Source organism: Silene latifolia, chromosome 11 (genome assembly GCF_048544455.1).
Source record: "Silene latifolia isolate original U9 population chromosome 11, ASM4854445v1, whole genome shotgun sequence".
In the NCBI taxonomy this organism is placed as follows: domain Eukaryota; kingdom Viridiplantae; phylum Streptophyta; class Magnoliopsida; order Caryophyllales; family Caryophyllaceae; genus Silene; species Silene latifolia.
Genome location: NC_133536.1, coordinates 160,659,015 through 160,671,631, shown reverse-complemented (window position 1 = coordinate 160,671,631; position 12,617 = coordinate 160,659,015). Strand labels below are relative to the sequence as shown.

General features: G+C 35.5%; 1 long non-coding RNA gene across 1 annotated transcript; it reads right to left on the bottom strand.

Annotated features, from left to right (window-relative positions):
- Positions 1-1,886: 1,886 nt before the first annotated feature.
- Positions 1,887-4,495, bottom strand: LOC141615164 (uncharacterized). The gene is made up of 4 exons (XR_012529679.1): positions 4,255-4,495; positions 3,953-4,043; positions 3,428-3,514; positions 1,887-2,082 (listed from the first exon to the last, which is right to left on the bottom strand). It is a non-coding gene; the product is annotated as an uncharacterized LOC141615164 (long non-coding RNA).
- Positions 4,496-12,617: the final 8,122 nt, after the last annotated feature.

The window sequence follows — 12,617 nt, the reverse complement described above, 5'->3', positions numbered from 1 at the left end:
GCTCGTCTCACCGGGGTACTAAACTTGTTACGTTGGGTAAGTGGGTAGTAAATTGTTATTACATCGAAATTTGGATTGAGCTCAACGGAAGTATTCGTGACCGTAGTCGCATGTGTTCCGGGCTAAATATAAATATTAAAGTAATTTTATCGACCGAGAATTCTAGAAGTAGAATCGATTAAAGAGTTAATCCACCGAGTTATATTAATTAGGGATGAATCGGATCACCGTGCCCGAATTAATATGAATTTGGATCTCGGGATCATTTATAGTAGTTGGGTAGAGGTCACTATATAAATGCTTAAAACTTGTTTAAAGTGTTTACAAGTATGATTAAAATGACAAATGTTAATATTTCCTTTACCTCCATGTTTGTAGTTTATATATCGCAATGGATCCTACAAATGCAACAACACATATTACCATTGAGTCTTATCATAACTTATTTGACGATATTTGCTCCAACAACAATCTCGATACAACTAGAGAGCTTCATTTTCGGATCAGTTCCGACGGAAACCTTAATTTCATTACTTCCTCCATACCTCCTACTATGACTAGATCTTTTGTGAATGTGTCCCCGGAAGACCATATCGCGAAATCTATGGGATCCTTATCTTTGGAAGAAAGGGATGCCAAAACTAATAGGAGTCCTAGCAAGCAAGCTCTTGCAACTAAAGGGAAATGGTTCAAAAGGAAGGGAAAGAAAGGTAGAAAATTCAACAATGGAAACAAGATGGCTAGTGGGACTACCAAAGGAGCCAAAGTTGATGATGAATGCCATTATTGTCATGGCATGGGACATTGGATGAGGAATTGCCCCATATATTTGGGAAATATTAGGGATAGACTTGTTATTCCACTTGGTAAAATTCCTTCTGAAATTTATGTTATTGATGTAAATTTTACTTCCACCACAACGTTGGTATTAGATACCGGTTGCGGTTCTCACCTTTGTAATCATTTACAGGGGCTAAGAAACGTGAAAAAGCTGAGCAAGGGCGATGTTGATCTCCGACTTGGGAATGGAGCTAGAGTAGCGGCCATTTCCAAGGGAACTTATGTACTTGTTTTGGCAAATGAATTTGAGTTGTATTTGCATAATTGTTTTTATGTACCTTCTCTTTCTAAGAACATTATTTCAATTGCTATGTTAGACATAGAGGGCTTTAATTTTGCCATTAAAAATAATTGTTGTATTATTTCTAGAAATGACTTGGTCATAGGCCGAGGCTCTTCTATAAATGACATTTATGTTCTAGAGACTTCAAATCCAAGTAATGACATCTATAACATATCATCCAAGAGACTCAAATCAAGTGATCCAAATGAATCGTACATTTGGCATTGTCGATTAGGTCATATTAACGAGAATCGCATTAAAATATTAGTTTCAACTAATGTTATTAAACCATTTGATTTTCAATCGTATGGTATATGCGAATCTTGCCTCCTAGGAAAAATGACTCGTAATCCTTTTAGTGGTAAAGGGACTCGAGCTAGTGAATTATTGGGCCTTATACATACCGATGTATGTGGATCAATGACTATCACCGCTAGGGGTAATTATGACTAATTCATTACCTTCACTGATGATTTAAGTAGATATGGGTATATCTACTTAATGAAGTACAAGAGTGAAGCTTTTGAAAAATTTAAAGAATTTCAAAATGAAGTAGAAAACCAATTGAACAAGAAGATAAAAGCATTACTGTGACACCCTTAAATCTAGACTTAAATATATACGTAACTTCTACAGAAAAACTGGTAGGATATGTTTGTAAATGGTTCAACTAGTCCAAAAACCTGCAATTTCAAAAATTTTCTAACTAAACCATTCACAACCAATTCCAACTCAAGAAGAGTGTCAAAAACCCTGCAACAACTGATAAACTAATTTACATACATAACTAAAGACGCGGAAATATAAGGATACAATCCAAAAATAGAAAAGGGAGACATATGTCCCTTCAAATAATATACAAACCAAAAGTGTAAAAGGTTACTAATAGAATAGCCAAAACTAGGTCCAAGGTTCCTTGCTCACTAGCCCGTCTGTGACCCCAACTAAGCATCAACAACCTGTCAATCGCATTTTATACAAACACGAAAGCCACAATTCAGTGGGGAGTAACTTCGAGTCCTCCCAGCCACGAATCGTCAAAATTAATGTAACATGTAATGTAACATGTAAACAATTTGATAAACCATTTACTTATCATGTATTCTAACAAACGACCCCTAACTGACCAAACTAAACTATCATGTGAATCATATAATTCAAATAGTAATCCAAACTTTATCAATCAGAATCGCTTACATCTCACCTATTACGAGTTCATAAAATCACCATACAAGAAAGGGCAATATATCAAAGACAGGCATAAGTTCTTAGTACGGTCAGTAGTCACTTTGTAACTCAAGTCTATACCACAAGGTAGGGAAGGTAATCGAACCGGTATCTTGGCTCGGCCGGTTACTATTAAGAAAACATGGCCAAGAGACAACACAACCCTAGCCTAAAATCACAAGAGACCTAGACATGCGGATACACACCACCGCACCCAAGACCCACAACTTTTTTTTAAAACAAAGTGAAGTGAGTACCCTAAGGACACCACCGAAGGGTTGGCTAGTACTTAAGCTGACCCCATACTATCAAAATAAGTACCTGAGGTCATGCCCCAACTTGGATAAACATCCACTAGTCAGGAACACAAAGGCTATCAAGCAGTGAACATATACTCGTCAAAGACTATAAAGACCTATCTATGATGGAGGCCGAAATACTCACCTAGGACCTAGTCCCAGCTAGTCCCAGCTTGAATACTTTGGCCCACACCACACAAGACTCACCACACAAGTCAAGTAAGACACCCACTTAACCTTAAGAGGGCAAAAAGTCCTACTTACCAACCTAAATGCTAACATTCTATCATGTGAAAGGCTATATAAATGTCTATTTACAGCATACAATCCAACAGTTCCTCAATAAGAATTCAATACTAACTTCCAATTCTAGCAATTTTAACAATATTAAAGGCTTTAGGGGAATCTAGGGCCATTACTACAAAATAAGAAGCTATTAAATTCAATAAGCTATACATGTGAACTAAAGCTTGATAAATGGCCTAAAACAAGAAAAAGGCCGATTATCTAAATCATTCAACCGAATTTTTACCCGCAAACCCCACCTGCGACAGTACGGGTCAAATTGCGGCTGACCAATCACTCAATTAACTGACATCGCATCAGTCAAAGGGACTAAGGCTCAGTTTTCGGCACAATCAACAAAACATTACAATTATCGCTATAAAATTCATTTTGTAAACTATCCTAACATGTGATAACTATTAATATAAGCACAAAACATCCAAAACAACAAAGATTGTGACGATAATCCGTCGAGTAACTCGAAATATGTTACCTTAAGCTAGCAAAGAGACCAGCAATAAACTTGAGAAAGCTTCTAAAACCCAAAATTACTCTTCATCTTCAACCACATATGAGTCACCTAAAATAATTATGTGAAAGGACGATCACATTAAAAAATAAGATTTGACAACTAAATATAATAATAATAATTTAGAACAAAAATTGTACCCAAATTTTCCTATTTGGTACCTAAGTGCTCTCGGCCAAACTTTCCAATTCTTTAAAAGAAAAACTTTCCATTTCTTAAAAGAAAAACTTTCCAATAATATAATAATAATAACTTATTGAATTATGTTAAAAGTTTGCAACCAAACTCCAAATGACAAAAGGCCATCCGGCCGACATTTATAGTGGCCAAATTTTTTTCCTTCTCATGATTAAAATTCTAATTATTAAACTATGTAGTAAAAATTTTATATTTTGCATAACTATACAAACACAAATGACATTCACCCACATTGATTCACATGCACAGTAGTATAAATGTATCATAAAATAAGATTGTCAATTTACCCACCCTTGAAAGGGATTTCGCGATCTCGACCAAACAACAGTCTTGAGATGGTCCAACGAGTCAAGATTTGATCTTCATTTTCCGGGTCTTCGTTCTTCTCGACACAAACAACAAAGAACACAAAAATGAAAGTTTTAAATTACACCACCATAATAATATGAATAAAGTTTTTATTTATTTATTTATTTTAAAGTACAAATTGATTTTATGCCAAGATCTCCTTAAATAATGACATGCATGTTGATTTTACACCAAAATTAAACTAGAACAAAATCTGAAAAAAATGAAATATTGAAATAAGATACCTTAAATGAGATTTAAATTGAGAATAGGAATACTAAGACCAAAATTTGAGGCCAAGATCTCGTTTAAACAATATGAAAAGGATTGGGGTTTATTTATTTAGTTTCATTATTGTTGTTTTGTTTAATGAAGGTAAAGGTAAGGGTTTTATGTTTATTTTTGTTTGTGTTTTAAGGGAAAACGAGGAAGGAGAAGGAAATGTAGGGGTTTTGTTTTTGACTAATAAATGTGAGTAAAGGAATTAGGAAGGGTATTAAGTGAATCAAGTGGGAGTGACACGTGAGGAGTACGTGTATGAGCCCCAAATTTTGGGCTAGTGTTTGATTTGTACATCGTCTAAATATTGACTCGGCTTTAAAACTATAAAATAAGGTAAATAAATTTGAAATTTGAAAGAAAATAAATTTATAATATGATGGTATAATTGTATAAATAAAACTCAACCACTAAAATAACTAAGTCAGGTCACAAGTTGATAGTAATCGCATATTAATAAGACATTTCATTAACGTAGAATATAATTTACTATTCAGAGAATGACAGAGAGTCACAATGTTAAACGAGTCTTAAGCCATAGAAAATTTAAATAGTTGATTAAGATAAATCGGGAGATAATAATAATATTGTAATAGTAACATAAATTGAATTGGGTTAGTAAAAGACGTATTAATAACGTATTTAGGAAGTTACATATTATCTATTATTAAATTAAAATAAAAGAAAATTCTTATCGAGAACGTGAAAAAAAAATAGAAAATTAAAAATGTGAAACTTTTGTCATCTAATTAAAGGGGGTCTGGTAGTTTTAAAATCGCAACGAAATATAACGTAAAATAAGAAGAATTTTTAAAAGATTGGTAAAAATACGGGGTGTTACAATTACGATCCGATCGTGGTGGAGAGTATCTTAGTAATAAATTTGATTCACACTTGAAAAGTTGTGGCATTGTGTCACAACTCACTCCACCCGGTACACCACAATTTAATGGTGTTGACGAGATGAGAAATCAAACCCTACTAGATATGGTTCAATCTATGATGAGTCAAACCGAGTTACCCGACTCGTTTTGGGGATTTGCAATCCAAACCGCATTCAAATCATTGAACAATAGTCCGACAAAAGCAACCAAAAAGACTCCATATGAGATGTGGAAAGGAAGGGTTCCTAATATATCCTATATGAAGATTTGGGGATGTAATGCTTACGTCAAGGTAAAGACCGACAACAAGCTAGCCCCATGATCCGAAAAATGCATCTTTGTAGCTTACCCTATTACCTGCCGAGGCTATTACTTCTACAAACCTCATGAAAACAAAGTGTTTGTGTCTAGTGAAGCTATCTTCTTAGAAAATGAGTTTATTTCTAAAAGATAGAGTGGGAGAAATTTTGAACTTAATGAAGTTCAAGAGCCACAAACTGAAGTAGAGGCGTAAGAAGACGTTCCTTCGTCGTCTAATTCTGTTGTTATTCCTCAACCAAGGAGGTCTGGTCGAGTTTCTCGCCATCCTGATAGATATGTTGGATTTATCCAAAAGGATGAGAGTCTTGATGTGTTGCTTATAGAAAGTGACGAACCCGCCACATACAAAGCTGCAATCTCTAGTCCCAATTCAGCTTTATGGCTTGAAGCCATGGAATCCAAAATGAGCTCTATGCATGAAAATCAAGTTTCGAACATGGTGGATTTGCCTGAAGGAGCAAGACCTCTTCAATGCAAATGGATCTTTAAGGTAAAGAATGGCATAGAAGGACATGATGATGTCTACAAGGCTAGGCTAGTGGCAAAAGGTTTTACCCAAGTTCATGGTCTTCACTATGACGAAACCTTTGCCCCTGTAGCCATGCTGAGATCCATTCGGATACTGTTAGCGATCGCCGCATTTCATGACTATAAAATATGGCAAATGGATGTCAAGACCGCCTTTCTAAATGGACATTTAGAAGAGGAGGTGTATATGATGCAACCTGAAGGTTTTGCAGATCCTAAAAATCCTAACAAAGTATACAAGCTTAAGAGATCCATTTATGGTCTTAAGCAAGCATCAAGAAGTTTGAACCATCGATTTAATCATATTATAAACGAAAATGGTTTTACTCGAAGTGTTGAGGAACCATGTTTATACATGAAGTTCAGTGGGAGCAATGTTGTGTTCCTAATATTGTATGTGGATAACATACTACTTATTGAAAATGACATTCCAATGTTATCCTCTGTCAAGGAGTGGCTGGGAAATCATTTCCAAATGAAGGATTTAGGAGAAGCACAACGCATATTAGGTATCCGGATCTATAGAGATAGGTCTAAAAGGATATTGACATTAAGTCAAGAATCTTATATTGACAAGGTTCTTCGACGCTTCAACATGGATCAGTCTAAGAGAGGCTTAATTCCTATGGGTAGTGGGATAATTTTGAGCAAGTCTCAATCACCCTCCGAACCCGAAGATGTTGAGCGCATGAAGTTGATTCCCTATGCTTCCGTTGTTGGATCAATCATGTATGCCATGATATGCACTCGTCCAGATGTCTCATATGCTTTAAGCATGACTAGTAGATATCAAGATAATCCAGGTGAGAGTCACTGGATAGCAGTTAAGAACATCCTCAAGTACTTGCGAAGGACTAAGGATTCTATCTTAGTGTTTAGAGGTGACTACGAGCTATGTGTTAAGGGTTACACAGACTCGAGTTTTCAAATAGATAGAGATGACATGAAATCACAAGCTGGATTTGTATACATGCTCAATGGTGGTGCCATAAGCTGGAGAAGCTTCGGGGAAGCTGTGATTGCGGATTCTACTATGGAGGCTGAGTACATTGCAGCATCAGAAGCTGCCAAGGAAGCCGTGTGGATTAGGCAATTTTTGGAGGGGCTAAGGGTAGTTCCTACTGCCAAAGATCCTATCAAGATCTTCTGTGACAATAGTGATGCAATCTTTCAAGCTAAAGATCCCAAGTCTAGCAACAAGTCTAGACACGTACTTAGAAAGTTTCATGTAATTAGAGATTTCATTGAAAGAAAGGAAATAACGATTTGTAAGGTTGGAACGGATGACAACATAGCTGATCCTTTAACCAAACCTTTATCGCAGGATAAGCATGACCAACATGTTATTTCCATGGGTCTGAAACGCATGCCAAATTTGTATTAGATTATAAGATATGAAATGAAAAACTTTGTTTTTGGTAAACTTTGTTTTTGGTTTGTATGTGATAATCGCATTTGTCGTTTGAATTTCTTTATGCAAACTCATTTATTTATTACTTTGTTGTATCCAAATGGGTTGTTGAGACAGTTTTGAACCCCATTAAAGTGAACTCGAATGACATAGTATCCGCCCCTAGTTACTTAAAGGAGGCGACGTCTCGAAGTGACTAGAGTGTGATGCGATTGATGGCAAGTTCAAGTGCCATAGGGTCATATGGATGACTAGTCGATCACATAGACAGACTGTATGAGAAACTTTATCGGGCAGTGACCGCTTATAGAGTTCTGGAAATTTATAAAGTCTGGTCGTGGCGAGAGCTATTATAGTATTCTTATGAGTCAATTCTTTTGACTAGAGTCTATTCGCCCAAGTTGGCACAAATTTCTGATTGCCTTTGATTTATGCTCTACGACTGTCGTAACTGAGGTCAAATGAGTATATTTTAGGTTATGATGAACTGTGGCTAAATGAAGGGAATAGTGCGATAGGAATTGTCCACCCCCTATCAGGGTTGTTTGAAATCTTAAGGCCACTCGAGGAGTAGTGAACTATGAATGTGTGGCCACGCTCGGAAGGTATCTACGGTAGATAATTCCGGTTAGACAGTTACTCTCCAGATCGAGGAAACCACTCAAGATATGATCAAATGCAAGTACGACCTACGAGACACCTTGCATTGAGTGGGAGATTGTAATAGGACAAGAGAATTAGTGACGCACACTTGTCTCGGACAATTGGGAGATTGTTGGAGTATGTGTCCTCAACAATAATGCGATCACATGTTTTAAATCTCAAATTAAGAATACGTAAGGGATGATTCATTTATATAGTCAACTGATCAACATTAATCAGTAATGATTGGCTAACTAGAGTTTGACATTACTGTCGTTTGACGGTGGTGATCAGTTGATCCCTTAAGGTCACACCTAAAGGACAACTCCCTTAATAGACAAATTAATTAATTATATGGCGATACAAGTTAATCAATTCCTTAAAATTGAACAATTCATTTGTGAGAGAGAATATTTATATCTTATTGTAATTTGATTGAATAAGATTTATTTTAGTAATTGAAATACTTTATTACTAAAATCGATTATTGTTTGTGAAATAATTGAGATAAGAATGAATGGTTAATTATAATTACAATATGTTGTGAATTATAATTATATGACCCATTTTATTTATGTGATCAAGAATCACTAGTCAATTTGTTGTATGTAATTTAATTAATTTATAAAATGATATTTATTTGATAAATATGCATTAAATTAATTAATAACATGTAACATACTACATGTGACATATTGTGTGACAAATGACAAATTGACAAAATAAAATGGTAGTCCATTTTATATATATGGACCGAAATGGAGGTTGTAGTGAAGTGTGGATGATATTATTTTATGTGATAAAATTAAAATAATCATACCTACACTTAGTAGCCTTACACACCTATATTATGGAGAAGAGTAAAAGCAAAAAAAGATGCCAAGCTTTGGCATTTAGCCCTTGACCCCCACCGGTTTTCTCCTCCTCATTTTAAGAGAATTTGTTCTCTTATTCATTCACTCCATATTCAAGATTAATTCACATGCATTCTTGCTCATCTCTCTCACAATCTCTCTAAACTTGTTTTAGAAAATACAATAAATTGTTCATCATAAATTCTAATCATAATATAAGATTACTAGTGTAGTAATAAGTATATTATTAGAATTATTTTAAGGGTACTACTATATTAATCTAGTTAATTAATATATTAGTTTAAGGGATTTGTTTTGGGTGCAATCAAGAGGAGAATATCTATATTGGGATTTTGGAGTATCATCAATTACATTTAAGCTCAAGAACAAATAAGGAAGGTGACCTTATTTATGCCCATAATTTCGAGCCAGTCAACAATGTAAGGGACCTTGTTTTTCTCATTTAATCTCTTATTTAGTTATGCATGCACTAGATCTAATGAACTCACATTAATATGTTAATTAGTTCAATATTAGAAGAGTCTAATAATAGGTATATGAACCTAGCATATCACTCGCTAATAAGGTAAAAAAAAAACATACTCAGCGTAGATCAAAAGACATTACGTTTAACATTTTTTTACTCTACACTTCTCTCTCTAAAACTGAAACAAAACTGAAGCAAACGAGCTTTCTCTTTCTAAAACTGAATAAAAAATGACGCAAACGAGGGATTATATTGTTGAATCACTCAAAATTACGAAGGAATACGATCATTCTTCAATATTATTCCGTTTTGAGCGGAATTCAGGTACAATTTTTGCTTTAATGCTCTCGATTTTTTGAATATAAGAATATTTTGGTGAAATAATTGTTAAAATCGAGTAATTATTCAATACATGTTGTATTATTGTTTTGAATTTGCGATATAATCAAAAATTAGGTATAATAAATGCTTCCGATGAAGTATTTTCCGACAATGTTGTCATTGCTTTTGCTGCCGTTACAGTTTTCCTTGATTTTCTCTCTTCTCAATTCATCATCTTCATCAATGCTGATTTCGCCGCTCATCGTTTGTTATCAATTGTTGTATATTTTCTTCAATTCAAGGTATGAAGATTGTTGTAATCCTCGTATTTTATTTCGATTATTTAATTTATGTATTGTTTGCGTCGAGTTCGCTTTAATTTGTGCATTAGATTGTTAGTTTATTTATACGATTTCTGGTTTGTGTTTTTTTTGAAGCGGTTAGTTTGCTTATATGATCAAACTTATTCTTTGCTTCATTAAAGCTATGAACATTTTCATAACCCTCTTATAAAATTGAATTTTTTTAACAATATAGTTGAGAAATTGATCATTAGTGTTCGGTTAATGAGTAATGTCGATATACGTGGTGGCTATGATAAAGAAAAAAAACTTGTGATACTGCTGTTGTTCGTAAATGGCGAGTGTTGGGCATGAATACTCGTGGTAAGATCATGAGTCAGAATACGATATGCAGCAACTAGACTGTAAGGTATGGTGCTGATGAGAATTAATTAAAGAAACAAGATGGTGCGGTGCGGTGTGGGTTTAATGTTATCTCTGGTTATTACACGAGTGGATTGCAACCAACTAGAGTGTAAGTTATGAATTATGGCTATCAACTATGAAGTATTCAGTTTAGTTTATCGTAGAAGATAATGTGATGATCCATTATGTAAGGTGGAGTATGGCTAACTCTTTAGGCTGCATTTGGTACACCCTAAATTATGGGATTGAAATGGTACATATCTGAGTTGAACTTGCTCATCTTTCTACAACTCCCCTTTCTATTACACGCATGTCATAATCTCGGGTTTTCGATCTTGTTATCGTGTGATTCACATGTGTTTTGATTTGCTGATTAGACGACATGGTTATTATTAGCATGTTAGAACCAAAATTGAGGCTTATCGCCATAATTATATGCATCTGCTTATTTGGGTATACGGTGTCCAAAGAAGTTGGTAGGTAAAGGCAGATTCTTGCCACCAAGGCAACTACTGATCCAATTAGTCTTGTGTAAGCCTCTTGTATGAATATAACAAAGTCACTATCACAATCTGTGGACATTGGCCACAGGCCGGTCTGTGGATTTGGGCCACCTACCGATCTGCGGACATGGGCCACCTGCACGTCAAGCCAATCTGTGGACATGCAGTGGTCTAGAAAGCCACGCGCGGTGGCGTAAAAATGCTTTCGACCGGATCGTTTTAGATCGGTCGGTTTCGTCTCGGTAAAGGTCTCGAAACGATGCAGAGATGTTCGGAGTCGCCACCAAGCATTTATGGGATGCTTGGAACCCGTTCAAATCCACTTTATACCTCGGTCAAACGAAGCACAAAAAAGTGTTTGACATAGGTACTAAAGATAAGGACTCGTCCCCCTTTTAGCATTCTATGCCTAAAATGACTCTCGTGCGCCCTGGATAAGGCCATCCACTATCCAAAGGTTATGAGTAAGGGGTTAGGGTACGTATTGGGAAGCCCTTTAATCGGACACCCAATCCCGCCCGCGTTAGCGGCCTCTACTGATCGATCGTGGTTGTTTAAGTGCAAGAGTTGATAAAACGGTGTAAATGCATGAATGCACATCCAAAAGTTTAACCTAACATGTGAGAGATTTCTATGTCGGTTGATTTAATCCAAGTATCAAGTATAAGATGTCAAGTTGGATTTAGATTGATTTGCATGTGAGAACGGAAATTAAACATCCATTTACCAAATTCGGGTTATGATGCTTAACACGATCCATTTATTTGAAAAAGAAGTGTGTTTAAATGACAAAGTGTAAAAACGTAAGCTTGCCAATCTGATCCGTCATGTATTCGGATTAACCGTAATTGGGATCGTCCTAGATAAGTGTTAAAAACGAGGCAGACCAATGCCAGGCAGCTCCATTAGGGCGCGAGCCTATTGGGGAGGTAAGGGGCTCTGCCCTGGTTTTAAAATATGAAAACGGGAGCAGCCTTAGGGCGCGAGCCATGAGCCGCCCCAAGGGGCATCTCCTGGTTGTTAAAAAGGTTGTTTAAAACCGTATTTATGATGAAAGCTTTACAAATATGATTTGCATGACTCGGAATAATTACTATTGTGTTAGTAATATCCGCTGTCGGATTTGCATGTTTGAAAAGCATAGTAAAATGTGTAAAAGGGAAATATTTGATTTGAACTAATTATGTTAAGTTCGATTATTTGTAATTAGTCAAGTTAATCATCGTACTCGGATTAAACCGACATGGTATAAAGAACCAATGATGACTATGAATTATGACTAATATATTTACAAATGTAAAAAAATGAGAAAAATGGTAAATAAAATAAAAGGGGGTTAAAATACCCATTAAAATATAACTAACCAATAATATCATCGAGTCACGGAATAAACCGTCATGGTATAAAGAACCAAGTATGATTTTTGTAATGGTCAAAACATGTTTATCATAAAAATGAATTAAAACATTTGAAATGGTAAAAACGATTACAAATAAGAAATAAAATAAAGAGGAAAGACGAGAACAAACACGGATGAGTATGACCCGAGACCCACAAGAGGCGCGAGCTTCCTAGCATAGCAAGGAGCTTCTGTCTCAGGCCAAAACTCGGTTTTGGCTCGTGTAACCTAAATTTGAATCGTGTTATGCATTGTTCATGCTTATAAACCCA